We start from the raw sequence: 17494 nt of genomic DNA, 5'->3' as shown, positions 1-17494 counted from the left end.
CCAAGGGGAACAGAAGGTGAACATGCTAAAACCACAGCAAACTCAGAGTCTTTTTCCAGCAGGTCTGGTGAGAGGGTGCCAAGCAGAGCAGCTGTGCTGCGGCTCCTCTCTCCTCCCACCAGCCACTCCTGAGCACGTGGGCTGCTTTTCTCTGTGCTGTGAATCCCTTTGTACAGTATTTGATCTGATAGCGCTATACCACAGTGCTCTGCAAAAGAGAGGAGAAAACAGAACTCCAGGTAGCATAGTAAGAGTGAGGATGGGAGAGGGTTACAGAAATATTGCCTTCAGCTTCTCTCCTCCTCCTCCCACACATCCAGCAAGAGAAGGCTCCAGATCCATCACGATGAACAGGCTGGGGCTAGGAACTCTATTCATCACAGGTTACTCGAATATTACAGGGGAGAGGAGAAGGCATGAGGGACAGTGACACTTTAGGTCCAGCCTCACTGACTCTTCAACCATGAAGTAAATGATCCCAGAAATGGTGGGAACCAAGTGGGAAAGTCAATGGTATCATGATCCACTACGGGCAGTGGAAGTTCCTCTAACAGGTATGGGCAAAGCATGGCTGGAGGTGAGGGAGAGAAGGGGTTAAATACCACAGAAATGCAGTGCATCTATATCACCATCTCCCTGTTACTGGGCTCAATCCTGCCCAATGCTCAAAATTGATGGGAGAACTTGCAGAGCCAGGTGCTTCTCATTGTGAGTGAGGGTGGCAGGATCTGGTCCCTTTAGAGTAAGACTCCAATTCTACAACTGGATCTACATAGTCAAGGCCCATCCAGAGGACTGGGACCTGTGTGTGCTCCAGGGACTGAAGTAGGGAACTGGAGTCTGGATTATTGGGTTTTGTTCTCAATTCTCTGCCACTTCTTCACTGAGACACCTTGGAGAACTCACTTCACCTTCCTGTGTTTCAGTTTCCCAACCGACAAAACGAGGATACACCTCTTTACTGTGCAGGGAATGCAGGTGTATGTTTTGCTACACCCAGGCACTTCCAGTCCGAATGATGTCTATTTTAGCTAATGGGGAAACAACAGAAATAAAGTCTCTGCAAGAGAGAGCACAGCGTGCGTGCGTCTCATTGCAATGCGCTACATCTGTACTGAACACATAACGGCAGCCACCTCCAGCTGAAATCGTGGTAAGGGGCAGGGCTATCACAGAATTGCCATCCCAGCACACGCCCTCGTAGCTGGGCATGGCAAGGCAGAAGCTCTGCTTCAGTTTGCCCACAATGATCTGAGCCACTTTAATGCGTTCAGCCTCTTTTGGGGTAATGGAGTCCCTGAGCCCAAATCCAATAAATGTACAAACAAAAGATTCCTCAGTCCAGCCAGGCTCAGTCTTCATCTGCTTCCTAGCAGACAGGGCCCAGATACAATAGCCTGTCTTAGCAACTGGCTCTGTGGTTCTTCTCAGTTAATCATCTGGGCTCAGCCTACTCTCCTCCCTAGGGCTCCAGCCGGCCATGCTCCTCCTACATCTGTGGTCTGCCCCACACAGGAATAGCCTGTCTGCTCTCCTCCCCTGCCAGTCCTCACCTGCTGGGCTTTTCTCTTCTAAATCCAACACTCAGCACAGGTGTAGTGGGCGGGGATAACAGAACCCAGGACTGCTCTTTAACCCCTTCCTAACTGGTGCGGGGTTTGCCTACCCTGACACAGAAAGCAAAACCGTGATGGTTACATAAATACAGACACTGTAGTCAATAGATGTGTTCACAGATAAATAATGTCTGTGATGCACTTGGAGAGCCTCTAAAGCAGTGGTTCCTAAAGTTGTTCCACCGCTCGTGCAGGGAAAGCCCCTGGCGGGCCGGGCCAGTTTGTTTACCTGCTGCGTCCGCAGGTTCGGTCAATCGCAGCTCCCAGTGGCCACGGTTTGCCATCCCAGGCCAATGGGAGATGCTGGAAGTGACGGGCAGTACATCCACTGCTCTAAAGTATTTGAAACCAGCAAACAGGCAGGGCTAGATTTTCCAAACAGCCCAGAGCAAGACTGTCAAACCTTCAGTACCGACAACCAGGGCCAGATTTTTCTAAGAGCTCAGAAGCTGAGCTGCACCCAACATACTGACCAACTCTGAACAGCTTGTTTTGTGTCTAAGGGGGAGCTGAGTCCCAACTATGGGTGCTGAGCCCTTTGAAAATTTCTGCCCCACGGTGACTAAAGATGGGCCAAAACCTGAAATCTGGATCCAGTTCCGTACTGAAAGTTCAAGGTGGTTTATATATGGAGACCCAGTTTGGATTAACATCTGGCATGTAGGGGGCTGCCCCCGAAGAAGTCATCCTTCCCGAATTCCATCCTGATCGAGACAAATAAAACTGGGACACAGAAGTGGGCCAACATTCTCTGTAACTCCTCCTAGCCACAGGATATACATTGGCTATGCAGTGAGCAGGAGAGACTTTCTGGCCAGGCTTTTCATTAGATTTGGTTGTCTCAGGATGGGCCTGTTTGTGCTAATGGGAGCTCAAGGTGAAATAGAGTTATCAAAAGAGAGTACGATCTGAAGGCAAGCATGAAATGGATACTGCTGCAAAATGCAGCAAGAGAATGCTCTTCACTGGAGAAGACTGAGCAATATGGCTCCAAGGTAAATCCAGCCCTGGTTTTTATTCTCTCTCTTTCAACAGGAACCAACTACACCAGGCCACCTGTGCTGAGTTATACATGGCAGGACTGCACTTGGGTCTCTGCCAGCAGAGGACACCGTGTTCCTGGTGTAGAAAACAAATGTAGTGATTGAAAGGCCAGTGCTTTCTCCAGCTTTCTGTTAATGGCACATTCTTCACTGTCAGTCAGAAGGTGGAAGTGATGGGCTAGTCCTGGATTTAATGCACCTGTTTCCTTAGATGCTCTAAACAAAAGCAGGACTCGGGCTTGAGGGGTTTGGAGAATCTATTTTACCTTATCTAATCTATCCATCCAGCTCATCCTTCCTATGAAATCTAGCCATGCAAATCTGCCTCCCTATCCAGCCCACACCATCATTTCAACCTCAGCCATCACTTCCACTTATCAGAATCTATTCTGCCCATCTCATTAGGAAAAAAATCCATCCATCAAATTTTTTATATGCAATCCAAATCCCTCCATCTGTCTAGACTGTTATTTATCACACAGCGTAGCCAGACAACTATCAGTATCCCCATCCATCAGGCTGGGAAAGCTTTGCCTGGGTGTTAGACTTCTATACAGGAAAGAAAATGTTCTCTAGTGTTGGATCCCGATATAAGATGCTGTTGGGAGTGTTGCATTCAACACTGGTCATTGCATCTAGGAAGAATATTAATATTGCTTTGGGACTGAGCAGTGTAGGGCAATGAAGTTTCTATACTCCTGAGCCCTTACTTAATTTTCACTAAGCCTCTACTCAGGCAAACTCCCATAAGAAAGGCCATACTGGGTCAGATCAAAAGTCTATCCAGCCCAGTATCCTGTCTGTCGACAGTGACCAATGCCAGGTGCCCCAGACGGAGTGAACTTAACAGATAATGATCAAGTGATCTCTCTCCTGCCATCCATCTCCACCCTCTGACAAGCAGAGGCTAGGGACACCATTCCTTACCCATCCTGGCTAATAGCCATTAATGGACTTAACCTCCATGAATTTATCTAGTTCTCTTTTAAACCCTGTTATAGTCCTAGCCTTCACAACCTCCTCAGGCAAGGAGTTCCACAGGTTGACTGTGCTTTGTGTGAAAAAAAACTTCCTTTTATTTGTTTTAAACCTGCTGCCCATTAAACTAATTTGGGGGCCTGTAACAGGTTGGGACTCACCCAGGGCCAGCGCTACCATTTAGGCAACCTAGGCAATGGCCTAGGGCGCCAGAATTTTGGGGGGCGCTATTTTACCGGGGCGGGGCGGCACGCGGGTCTGGGGGACCTACCGCAGTCATTTCGGCAGGCGGTCCGCTGCTGGAAAGGCTCCGGTGGAGCTGCCACAGTCATTTCGGCGGACGGTGCGCTGGTCTAAAGGCTCCGGTGGACCTACCGCAGTCATGCCTGCGGCAGGTCCACCGGAACCTTTAGACCAGCGGACCGTCCGCCGAAATGACTGCGGCAGTTCCACCGGAGCCTTTCCAGCAGTGGACTGTCTGCCGAAATGACTGTGGCAGCTCCACCGGAGCCTTTCCAGCAGCGGACCACCCACCAAAATGACTGCGGTAGGTCCACCGGACCCGCGGGGGGCGGCGAAATGGCTGTCTGCCGAGGGCGTCAGATACCCTGGCACCGCTCCTGGACTCACCAGCTGGCACCTCCTGCTGGTGACTCTGGGAATTAGCTCTGTCCAGGGAAGCGCCCCCTCCTGGTGGTGTTCCATCTGTCGTTCTGCCCTCCGTTGCTGTCTCTGGACCTGCGTTGCTCCCTGCTCAGCGGTGTCCTCTTCAAGGCCACTGCCCTACAGCAGTGTCCCTTAGTCCATCTGGACCCCCTTCCGGGGGTCAGTGATCAGCAGTTCTACACTCCAACCACCGTGTCCAACCACCCTCTGAGTCCAATCCCTCTTCTCAGGGATCTGGCGTAGTCTAATGGCTGCTCCCTACAGCCAATGGCTGGGTGTACTGCAAGGAGTGAAGCAGGGGACACAGGCCTGCCCTCTTCTCTGGGTCCTGGCCCAGGGACCCTCTGGCAGTAGCCTCGCTGTCCTCCTTCTCTCCCCGTCTGCTTTCTTGGGCCGCCTCCCCTACGGCCCCTTGCACCCGCTAGGCCCTTCCTTTCAGGGCCTGCAGCCTGGCAGGTTACAGGCTCAAGCTCCCTAGCCACTCCGAGCCTGGCCAGCACTGCGCTGTTCGCGGTGCTAGTCTCCTTCCTTGGAGACTGACCTTCCCCTGTCAAAGGCCTGGGATAGACTGACTGTTCCTGCTCTGGGCAGCCTTTATATACATCTGAGCCTGGCCCTGATTGGCTGTCTCCAAACTGGTTCCTGATTGGCTCCCCGTCTGCGCAGGCGCCCTGGCCTGTCACAGCCCGCTTTCACAGGGAGTGGGACAGTCTGCCCCACTACAGGGCCCCTAGTTATTTACTTGTTCCCATAATATAAGAACTTTTCCTTATTCATTTTCTCCACAAGGAACAATGGAATTGCCACACACAATCACACCAGCTGCTTTACTCCACTACCCTGCCTCCAACAGGGTATATACAGCACCAGACACTTCAGCAGAAGGTGCAAAAAAACTCCTCATAATGAACCAACTAGAGCACAATTGCCATAGCTATCCCTTCTCCTTTAGCGGTTAGCTTATGCTGTGATGCCTGAGGGTTTATAGTCTATGTTTTAATCCTACGTAATACAACCATAGATGTTCTCATTGTCCATTGTCACACCCAGTCCTTCTCGGAATCCTAGTAAGTGCCAAGTCTCTGTGATTTCTTGTGGGAATGAGTTCCACAGATTAATACAGTGTTCTGTAAAAAAAAAAAAAACTCTTTAAAACTGATAAAAGGAAATACTTATTTTTGCAATGCGAAATTAACCTGTGTGATTCCCTGCCACAAGATACAACTGGAGCAAGGAGATTTGTAGGGTTCATGAAATAGAAGCTGTGATGTGACCATGGCAAGCTATCCCTAGTGGAAATTCCAACTGGATCTTTTCAGCAGGTTCCAGCTGATCAGTTTGAAACAGGGCAACAAGTCTCTTGGGCCAGTCACATTCCCTATCCAGACCTCTGCTTTCCCTCCTACCCTTTGGTGGTCTTGTCTGTTTAAATCGTAAGGTGTTCAGGACTGTCCCTGATGCCATGTCTTTGCATAGCAGGGCCCTGATATCAATTACTCTGTGAACTTGTAAGGTGAATCAGATGAAGTGCAACTCCACTGTCATCAGAACAATTACTCCTGACTTCCCCAGGTCTGAGAGGAGAACCACGCTGCAAATCTTTACTCCTTTAACAAGGAAATATCCCAAACTGATGCAGTCATTGGGTCAGTGCTAAAAACTTCCCCACTCAGCCACTCTACTTCCATTACACATTCCCCCCTCTTGCGTTCATACACGGTTTATGTGAACATCAGCTCTCCAGGGCAGGGGCTTCCCCTCTACCTCAGCCCAAAGCCCCTAGCAGCCTGTCAACACAGACAGACTACAGCTGACTGAACCTCGGAAATTCCCTTCCGCAGGACATTCTGAAATTAAAAACAAAAGTTCCGTTTCAGAACAAAACAGAGACCTTTCAAAATGTCCTGCAGTAGGGGAATCCAAAACGCTTCACTGCAAAACACTGACATGTTTTGTTTTGAAAATGTCATAATGAAATTTCACCAGACAGGCTGACTGAGAGCCAGGAGCTCTGGCTCCGCGGTAGCCCACTTGAAGAGCTACTCAGGAGCCAGGAGTTTGAGAGCTGGGTCTTCAGGGCTCCCCGACCCACAGGATGTCTGTAACCTGTTTCTCAGGAGTCAGAGAGCCCAGGCAGCAGATGCCTGGGACCCAGGAAGCTTGGCTCGGTGGCACCCCACCAGATGGGCAAGCTGGCAGAAAATCCTATGGAAAATTAGTTGAAATTGACACATTTCTGCTGAACTTTTTATTTTTGATTATGTGGTGTTTTCCAGTGGAAAAAATGTTCCAACATCAACATTAATGGAGCACGCACCTACCAGAAATGGCACACATCTACATGGAAAAATCCCAAATCAAATCCCCATCCCAAAGGACACTAATAACATCTGAGTCCTCAACTGGATCTTTTCAGTGATTTAGGATCTTAAATCAGCCTGCTTTGTTTCATTTGGTTACAAAAGCTTAGTCCCCAAACTGGTCAGCTATTTTCTCCTCTGGCAATGCTAAGGTACCTCTGCAAATCTTTGCAAACACAGCAAACGAGCCTCTTCTTTCTCTCCACTCCTATTGCAGGGCAGGGGAGCCTCTCCATATTTACCTCTGGATTCAACTACCGAGAATGTGTCCCTGGGCAATTCCATGCCACGGACACAGGGGGTGCAGGAAAAGTAATGAGATGGATGGGATTTCTATTGCTTGATGATTGCCGTTCCCCTTTCTCTTTTCAGTTAATTTTAGTGAGAGGTTTCTCACAGAATGAGAAAGAGAGAGAACATCACCATTATGCAGCCACAGAAACATTTATCTCAACAGGGCAGCAGTTCCAGTTGCAGTCCTAAACTGCCTGGGCAGAAGCAAAGTGCAGCATGGGACTGTGGCAGTGTTAGGATCTGCAGGAGACAGAGAGTAACTAGGCCTCAATTTAGCACTCTTTGGTTTTGCTATCTTTTTCAAGGGAGGTAAAACTGAGGCTCTGAGCATCCATAGCCCTAAAGATCCAGCAGCCATTTCCATGAGCCAGAGAGAATGTGTGCTGAGGTTTTCAGCCCCAAAGTTAGGCTCCTACATCCTTATCTAGACACCTAAATACATGGCCTAGTTTTCAGAAGCGCTGAGCGCCCTGCAGTTCCTGGGTTGCATTTACACCACAAGTGAGGGCGGAATTTGGTCCATCATCACCAAGGGAAAGGCCAATGCCATTCTTTGCATCTCCCACTATGGACCCCTTGGGATGCCACCTAATGTGCTGAGATATCACTGAGTCTACCTGTTCTGCTAGCATGGGCCCCCTTTAACCTGTCTTGCTAAGCCAGGCTATTAAAGCCTTCTCTAACACACACACAGGCAAGGTCACACCCAGCTGCCGATCAGCTCTGGGAAGACTCAACAGAAGGGACTGCTCCAGCGCACCGACGTCCACCTCCCTTGCAGTGCAGACCCAAAGATATATTATGAAATCTACATTCCTCCACACTGAGGGAGGAGGCATGCACCCCCTCCCCCATTAGAAATTACAGAAACTGGGTTATATTATAAACAAAACAAAACAAAAGTCATTAACTACAAAAAGCAGATGTTAAGTGGTTCGAGGGATAGCAAGCAGAACAAAGCAGATTACTAAACAAATGAAACAAAACACACAAACTAAGCTTGACACACTAGATAGGTAAGATACAAATTACCAAAGTCTCACCCTGAAAGATAAACAGGCTGGCAGATTCTTAAGGCACAGGTGGCCTTGGCTTTCTCAAGTATTCATACACAGGCTGAAGATCTTAGCCTGGGACCATCGCTTCTCACAGTTCAGTCTTTGTTCCTCCAATGTTTTCAGGTGCTGTAGGGAGAGTGAGGCCCCCTCATGTTGTCACTGTCCCTCTTTTATATCTTTCCTCAGCTTGCTGGAAAGCTTTTTTTGCTGTGACCTGAGTCAAACAGTTCCCATTGTGTCAAGCTATCTCTGAGAGGTTTCCGTTGCACACAGTTTCTGGGGTAATCCTTATGCTTGTGTGCATTGTCTTCAATAAGCCACTAACATTGTCTGCTTCATCCAACGTAGCACATTTGAAATCTAGAGACATGGTCAATATTCCCAGCTTCAGATACCAAAATGATACATGCATACAAATTGGATAAATACATTCAGTAAATTATAACCTTTCCAACGATATCTTACAAGACTCATCTTGCATAAAGTATTTCTTAGTTATACCATAAAGAATATGGGGTGTAACATCACAGATACATCTACACTAGAGCTGGCAGGTGTAAACTCCAGCTGGGAGGACATTCCTGCACCAGCTCTGATTAAGCTAGCATGCTAAAAATAGCAGTGCAGCTATGGGATGGGAGGGACTAGCCAGCTCGAGGACAATCCCATCCAAGACCCTAGGTACGTACACGGGTACTAGCCCCTCCTGCCACTGCGGCTGCGCTGCTCAATCAGAGCTAGCACAGGTGTGTCTTCTTGAGCTGCACTGGACACCTTCCAGCGCTACTGTAGACATACCCAGAATAGTTCCCCTTGGCCTGTGCAAGTGCTGCAGGGAAAGATTAAGGAGTTCCAGGCTTTCACTTTCCCATTGAAACAGAATGGGAATGGGAATGAAGACTCTTATAGATGGGTCCACTGGTAGCACCAACCCAATCATACTTAGGCTGTTAGCTCTTTGGGGCAGGGTTTGTGTTTGTACAGCACCTAGCGCAATGGGGTCCTGGTCCATGATGAGCTGCTAAGCACTACAGTAATACAGATCTGTGCTCAGCAGAATTTTGATGAGCTCCATGTATTAGCCCTTCAGCAGAGAGGGGCTGACTGCAGCAGAGGAAGGGAAATCCCCCCAACCCTCTCTTCAGTGTGGTGATGGTGTTTAACCATAGGCTTCACTCCATCCAACAAGCCAGCATGTTATTGGCCAGCACACTAACCTACTGCATCATTATCCTTGTAGGAGGCTTGGTCTGGACAAGGATTAAAGGGCCAAGGAGTCAGACACGTCCATCCACTTGGCCTTGCTCGCATCCCCTTACGTGTGAGCAGGATGCTGCGTGGGTAGTCCACTGGGGTGCAAGGGCTGGTGCTTTGTGGCTGGGTGGCCAGTGGTTGTCTCTGCCTCAGTCCTAGGACTCCCTTCCTGATTTCACACCACGGCTTTGGAACCACCTCTCTGCGGGCAGCCCCCGAAGCAGCCCGGGCACATTACTGAATCAGCTCTGCACAGCCTCCAGCCTAGCTGATGCAGCTAATAAAGTTCCTAGCCCTAAAATACTGAGTCTTAGGCTCAAATCTGCCATGTTAGCATGAGGGATGGAAGAGGGGGTAGGGCCCCACCCCAGCAGAAATCCAACCTAGCACTCAAGGGGATGCTAGGAAGAGGGTTCCATTACTGCTGCCACCAGCTCTCCATGGCTCCAGCGGAGGAGGATTCGGAGAGGCTTCCTATCCCCAGTGTGCATGCTGCTATTGGCAACAGGGGCTAGTCAGACCACAAGCACTAATGTGTGCCCCTCTCCCCCACCCATGCCCATCCCACCCAGCTCTGCAGCAGCAGGATGCTTGTAGGGCCACACCGTGGCTGACAACACACTCTTCCCCAGCCCATGGCACACGTGGATTGCTCCAGGGTGTTCATTAAAAGCTCAAAGTCTCTCAGGGCACAACACGAGGTTCTCGTTTCAACTGGATGCAGGAAATGCAATGAGACACCAGGCTAATGCAGCAGCTTTTCCCATGGGCTCATTCAAATCCCACTGCATCACACAGAAAACCAGTCTGGGGCTTTCATTCTGGTGAATTTGGCAAGGGGCAGCAGAGTGGTCTGGCTTGGTGGCAGGACACCTGGGTTTTAATCAAGGCTCGCTCAGTGTGACACCTTGGGCAAGTTCCTTAAACATTTAGTTTGGTGTGATGTGCGGGCATCTAACGGGGCCAGGGCCGGCGCTACCATTTAGGCAGCCTAGGCAATCGCCTAGGGCGCCAGGATTATTGGGGGGGGGGTGGCAGGCAGCTCTGGTTGACCTGTCTCATTCGTGCCTGCAGAGGGTCCGTTGGTCCGCGGCTCCGGTGGAGCTGCCGCAGTCATGCCTGCGGATGGTCGGCTGCTCCTGCGGCTCCGGTGGACCTCCCGCAGGCATGCCTGCGGAAGCTCTACTGGAGCCACGGACCAACGGATCCTCCACAGGAATGACTGCGGCAGGTCCACCGGAGCCGCGGGATCAGCGCGGGGGGCGGCAAAATGGCCATGCGCCTAGGGCTTGAGAAACCCTGGTGCCAGTCCTGAACGGGGCCTCAGTTTCCCCAGAGGACTGATACAATCTACCTACATTTGTAACATGTTTTCAGCCCCTCCAATGAAAGATGTCTGGTACGTATACACTATCATTATCTGTCTGGCCCTTCACCCCAGATTTGGTGTGACTGGCTACCCTCGCTCAGGGAAGAGAGACCTGGAGCTGTTGTAGCATGATGCCAGACATGGCTACAAAGCCTTTTCTCTCTGGAGAAACTTGCAGGAACCCCACAGTAGAAACACCGAGGAGAGGAAACGGGACCAAGAGCTCATTATGGCCCCTGCCTCTCGCTCCATTACCTAGCTCTGGCTGCTCCTCTATCCCTCTGCAAACACCTCATCTCTTATAGCATAAAAGCCTTCTCCTCCTCTGCAGGAGCTCCCTGCCTCACCTCTCCTCCTCATTCCTGACCTAACCGAACAGATCTCTCATCGCCCTCTTAGCCTCTGTCTCTCTCTTCTCCCCTTCATTATTAACTCAGCGAGTGCATGATTGACACTCACTCGGCCTAGTGTCTGAGTGAGGAGGCCCTGAGCCTGAGCAGAGTTAGGTGCACTTGTGGCACCTTAGAGACTAACAAATTTATCTGAGCATAAGCTTTCGTGGGCTATAGCCCACTTCTTCGGATGCATGGAATGGAACATATATTGAGGAGATATATATACACATACAGAGAGCATAAAAAGGTGGAAGTTGTCTTACCAACTCTGAGAGGCCAATTAAGTATGGGAAAAAAAAAACTTTTGAAGTAACTAACACGGCTGCTACTCTGAAACCTGTCATAGTTAGGTGCTTACCTCCCACTGACATCAATAGGAATCAGCCACCAAAATACCCCTGAGGATCCAGGCCCAAGAGCCTGGCTGCAGACTCTGGCCAAGCAGGAGGAGCGGCAGAGCCCTGAGCCAGCCCTGCTCCAGGTGCAGTTAGTTGTATCTTCCCTAATTAGGACGCAGCTTGCTCCCCACTTATGCCAGGAGATGTGTGCTGGCTGGTGCATGGGGGGAGGGGTAACACCAGCCCTTGCTTTGCGTAGAGTTGCCAGGCATCTGTTTTTTTACCAGAATGCCCCACTGATAAGGGATCCTGGTGACTCTGGTTGGCACAGCCGACCAGAAAATTAAAAGTCCAGTTGGTGGCACAGTGGGGGCCTGGGGCTAAGGCACACCCCAACCCCCTCCCGAGCCCAGAGCCTTCTCCTGAACCCCAAGCCCCTCATCCCTGGCCCCACCTCAGAGCCTGCACCCCCAGCCAGAGCCCTCACCCCCCTCCTGCATTTCTACCCCAGCCCGGTGAGTGAGTGAGAGTAGGGGGAAGTGAGAGACAGAGGGAGGGAGGATGGAGTGAGTGGGGGTGGGGCCTCAGGGAAGGGGCAGGGCAGGGCTGTTCTATTTTGTGCGATTAGAAATTTGGCAACCCTAGCTCTGCCCGTTTCCTTGGTGGGGGTGACTGTCAGGTGCCCAACTCCTCCCCCACCCCTTCTGGAGCCATCTGCACAGATGTAACTGGGGAGCAGAACAAGTTTTATCCCCCACTTCCTTCCTGTACAGCCACATTAGGGCTCACCCCAAAACTGTGTCCCACACGGCAGCCCGCCCGCTGCCCAGCCACAGATCAGGGACTCCCAAGCACCTACCAGCACAGGGGGTGCTGGCAATCAGGGAGCCCCTTCTCAGCACCTAGCCCTCCTTCCGGCTACCTGTGCCATCACTTCACCACACATGGAGCTGAGCTGCTAAAGGGAGAGCTTGTGCTGTGACCAAGGGAACGCTACGGGGAGAGCACCTAAGGGAGGCTGCCAATTTCCCACTGACAATGAGCCTCCGTCATTGTGTTCCTATGACTGCGGATGGAGCAGGCAAGTGGAGGTGGCTTTAAGCCCTCCGTGCATGCGCTATTATCTGGGGCTGCACAAGGGCTGTCCTGGCTCCTGCTGAAATATATATATATATATATACACACACACACACACACACATATACACACACACACACACACGTTACTTCACCCGGCCCTCTCTGTGCTCTGAGGAGAGCTACAGTTCAGCGTATTAAATATCTCTAATCCATCCCTTATGCTTGGGCTGACAGCAGGGCTGGCCGTCCAGGGGTTACTCTTAGGAGGGCATTTCTGCCCATTTCAAGGCCCCTTTAGGCTGCCAGAGCAGTATCAGAGCCTTGCTGTAATGGAGAATCAAACCCAGTGCTTGGAAGAAGAGAAAGACGCCTGTATGTATCTGTACATATAGCATGAAGGTCTAAGGCCAGGAAAGCCCAAAACAGACCACTCCATCGCATCTTCCCTCCCTCACCTCCTGCCGTTCACAGGAACCATAGAACCAGTGTGCAGGCACTTAGGAGCTCAGGTTTGCCCCTTTGCTAATCTTTTAAGCCCCACAATGTAATAGTCACATAAAGTCCCAGGAGACAATTCTTTCCCTGTGGCGCCTACTTGTGAGACGAAAGGGAGGGGTAGCCAGAAATGGGATCTATTTCCTGGAGCTGACCACAAAGCCGTGATCCCACATCAATTCCATTCGTTTGCCCGGCTCTGTTTGGTGCACCCTACAGGCTGGGTCTTTTTGTTTTCTTCTCCGCCAGCACACTAGTAGGATTGACGATGTTAGCAGGAATGCACGCAGCTCTGGGGAGAGCCTTTGCTAATCAGCAGCCGCTGCAGAGAGAGCCATCAATCTCCAGGGAGCCGCTTTCAGGAGCAGGCCTGGGGATCTCTGGACCAGTTCTGCTCCTAATCCCTAGCTCTGCAGCACGAGCCTCTCTCTAGGGTCAGGCACCCTGGGAAGGGGCAGGGTGCTGGCTGGTTACTGCAGGGGAGGAAGGTCTTCTGTCCGCCCTGCTCCACTAGTCCTCCTCTCACACATGGAGCAGCTCCCCTGAAGTCAATGAGGTGCAGATCAGAGGTGGGGGGAAGGTGGCAGAGTCGCAGGTTGGGTGGCAGCTTAGAATTGGGGGAAAAGATCAAGCCCCGTGAGTGTCCTGCTCTCTTAGTTTCCCTGTCCCCCCACCTGCTTCCCCTTTGCTTCCCTCTGCTGCTCGCAGCTGTCCAGTGAGTCACTCAAGAACAGAAGGTGACCAGGAATGTGGCTTTATTCCACCTCCTTCCCTTTGCTACTGCTGGCATGTGGCATTGCAGGATGAAGGGGAGGCAGCATCCTACGTGCTGGTTTTGTCCGCAAGAGCCAGTGGGCAGCTCTGGCTCTCTTGCAAGGCTGAGAGCCTCATGCCAGGACATTTGGCACCTGGCTCCCAGTTTCCATGCAGCTCGCGGCTCTCCAGTCAGTGGCCTGGGGGCTTGGCGTGAACCAGTGACATGATTCACCTTCCAATTTGCAAGGGCCTTTGCCTGCCAAAAAAAAAAAGCCACCCCACCCCATCTGAGGGGTGTGAAGGCAGCCAGACAGATGAGGACTCAGGGAAGCTGAGGGAGTGGGGGGGAGAGGGGAAGGGCTGGTCAAACAGATTTATTTGCTGAAGTTTTTTTAAAAGGGGAAAAATATAGTCAAATAAAGTGAAAACGACAGCTCCAATTTCTGCGTTAATGAATAAATGAAACACGTCCCAAGAGGATAATTAAATGCTTTGAACCAAATATGTGTCAACTAAATAATAAAAAAAAAAGCCAGAGACAAATCAAGCAACTGCAATTAAGGGGAGGAGATGTGTGTGTGATTACAGGGGGGAGAGGGAGAAGACGGAGACTACCTGCAAGCAGAGGCTTTGCTGCGAGTTACCCCAGCCCCCTGCAGGGCCTGTGCTCTCCACTCTCCAACCATTACGCTGCATGCTGAGGTTGGTAACTAGGGTAGCTTGCGAAGAGCCTCCCTGTCCCACGGTACCTGCATTTTGTTCCCATCCTAAAAGGTACCAGAAGGTACCAGTTAATTCCAAGCCATTGGGTAGAACTAAAAACCCTGGGAGGAAAATCTGGTTGTTCGCCCCCACAAAACCCTACCCCCTCATATTTTCTTCTCCTCACCTCTGTCCTCAGTACAGGGGCTTGAGCATGGGTCTGAGAGATAAACACCCATGAACTACCCTGCAGTCTCCCAGTCAGCTAATGGATATTCCCAGGTAACATTCCCCCCCATCCCCTTGTTCCAGATGCAGCAGTCAGCAGTGTCCCCCACACATGCATTGTGGTTTACATTTCTCTGCCCTGCCTGTAGGGACAGCCACTGCTTTCTCACTGCTCTTGCAGCCTGTTCCAAAAGGAGAGCAGCACATTGTGTTCTCTGTTATGGAGACTTGACTTTTGTTCTTTCTTGTGGATTTCCCTTTGTTTAAAATAAAAGTCATTTTCAACTGAAGAGAGACAGCTTTTGCTCCTGACCTATGGAAAGCATGACAAATGCTGCACAGCACCATCAGGGACCACACAGTATCAAACAGGAAGCAGGCTCAAACAAGACTTGGGGACAGACAAGAGTTTATGAATTTTTCTGGTTAAACTCTGAATTTGGTCTCATCCATTCTGTTGCGGATGGCACAGTTAGACGGTTACTATTCTATTCTACATAAGTTCTTCTCCACCCTCAACACCACCCCACCTGAGCGTCTTCAAGCATATCAGTTGCAGGTGGTTCATTCTTTCGCGTCCTCTCCCCAATGGAGGACTGGTTTGGCAGGATGTCTTGGGGTCGCGGTCCACATCACTCTGGATTTACATCACAGGTCCAAGAAGCAGGCCTGGATCTCGGAGTGGAAGATGGTGAGGTTTGTGATAGTGCTTAGGCCCAGTTCCTTAGTCACAGACACCCAAAACTCTGTTCTTTGGGACCCAACAACAAAAATCTTTCTGAAGGACCTTCCCGCACATTCAATGTCACAGTTCGCAGGCAAAAAAAGAGAAAAGAATCATCCAATACATTAACACTACGCTAAAAGACACACACACACACTCCCACTCTGTTAATCATTTTAAAGACACTGTGGGACTACAAATAAGTCCTTTTACTGGCACAGGCGGTGGGCAAAAAAAAAAAAAGTAATTCTGTCCAAAATGCCACAGATTCTCCTGCAGAGAGAGCTCAGGAAAATGTGATGAGAGGTTATAACTGCTGAAAAAGCAATTTGCTGTCAAGGATGCAGATCTAAAGTGTTCTCTGCTTTTTGGGATGAAGTAATTGGGCATCTCACCTGCATACAAGGCAGAGTCTTGTTCAGTGCTGCCAACTCTCGCGATTTTATCACAAGTCTTGCCATTTTTACTGCTCATCTTAAAACCCAAGCCCCCAGAGATGAGAATCTCAGCTTTTATTAAACAGAGTAAGTTTCTAGCCCACATGTTTGCAGAGAAAAACCTGAAAATGTGATTCACGTCCACCCTGAAGGCACAGCAACCATATAGGCAAACAAAAAAAACCACCATATATTTTAAAAAAGATCTCATGATTTTTGAGGCAATCACGATTTTTGGAATACTTGGGGCTGGCTGGAGCTGGTTTTGCCACATGTTAGGTGGTTAATTTGGGGGCTTTGAGTCTGTTTTATAGATGTAATTTTTCCTCCCCTTTATTTTCTTCGCTAGCCCTTGGAGAAGCACGACTAATGCATGTTCCTTATCGAGCTCTCTAAAGCCTTTTGATCCCATCATGTAACACTGTGCCTCTGTATGGATCTCATAGGCTCCAAGACATAATATGTTTTTACTGGGCTTCCTCATACAGTTCCCCAGGCTTTGTTCCACATTATAAGAGTGATTGCACTGATCCTTGGGAAATGAAGGAAAATGCAAGCAACAAGGCTGAGTGGGCTGCAACATTAGAAAGACAGGCTCATAGGGCCTTTCATAATAACCCACTGGAGGATGTTGTGACCAACTGTCTCCCACACCCAGATGCCATCGCAGTTCCCCAGATACGGGTCTAACACGCACGTCTCTGTTTGGTAATCTGAGGGTGCAACTCTGCTGGTGGATGGTGGCACTACAATGGTTCATAACCACTCCCTACCAGGACCCTTCTCCAAATCACCAGGTGCTTCACCCCATTTAGCAACATGGGAGGGGCAGAGTTCTCAGGACCCCTGAACCCTCCTGTCTAGCAGAAAGCAGTCTATGCATATAGAGAAGGCAGCGCATCCTGCTCCTCCCCTCGGGGAAGAGATGGCCTGGCTGGGATTTCACACAGCCCCTTGGCAGGCCATGGGTATTCATGGGGCGGGAAGGCAGGGACCTTGGTAACCAACCAACAGTGTGTGCAAAGGTTCAGAATTTGAACCCTGGGCCCCTGGCTTCCACCATGTTACCACATGCTGAGCACAGATCCTGCTGCTCCCTGTGCTCTGCTCCACCAGGAAACAGATGGCCACCCCCCCGGGCACAGCCACCAGGAACACAGAGCCCTGCACCAGCACAGCCGCCTCTCACTCATCACATCTTTCGTGGTGCAGCACTCTAGGCCTCATCCCACCATGGCCAGCAAGCCATCTTGTTCATGCAGCCAAGCCATATACCCTGCTGGGGGCTGTCCTGGTGCGGACAGCCTAGCCACTGCGTGCGGAGCAGAGACAGGCCCCAACATGCAGGATTACTGCAGCCTTCCTGGCTTCACACATCCCTCAGCAGATCCCTTCACAAGTAGGTCTAGCCCCCGGATACAGCAATGACATCTGCTCTATCCTCTTTGACCTACTACTCCTCTTTTCCTGATCCACCTCCACCACCAGTGCAGCAACTGTTTATATAGGTCCATTGCCTTCAGAGCAGCACTTCAGTTGGCATCTCCTGGCATTTTAACCCAGTGCTTTTGCCTGCCGGTTTCCTAGGCAATGCCCTGAGGGTGCTGGTTGGGTTGTGCTCCAGCTCAGTCCCTCACCATTCCTTGCTACGCTAAGAACGAGAGACAGCAGGAGGATGGCATAGGGGCGAGGGGGTTGCATT

At 50.5% G+C, this 17494-nt stretch overlaps 1 protein-coding gene across 4 annotated transcripts in view; it reads right to left on the bottom strand.

Moving 5' to 3' along the window:
* DLGAP4 (DLG associated protein 4) overlaps window positions 1-17494 on the bottom strand; it is a 331900-nt gene that overhangs the window by 248045 nt on the left and 66361 nt on the right. The window lies entirely within an intron of this gene.

Source organism: Chelonoidis abingdonii, chromosome 14, assembly GCF_003597395.2.
Source record: "Chelonoidis abingdonii isolate Lonesome George chromosome 14, CheloAbing_2.0, whole genome shotgun sequence".
Classification (NCBI taxonomy): Eukaryota; Metazoa; Chordata; order Testudines; family Testudinidae; genus Chelonoidis; species Chelonoidis abingdonii.
The sequence above is the reverse complement of the archived record's forward strand: the minus strand, read 5'-3'. Positions and strand labels throughout refer to the sequence as shown.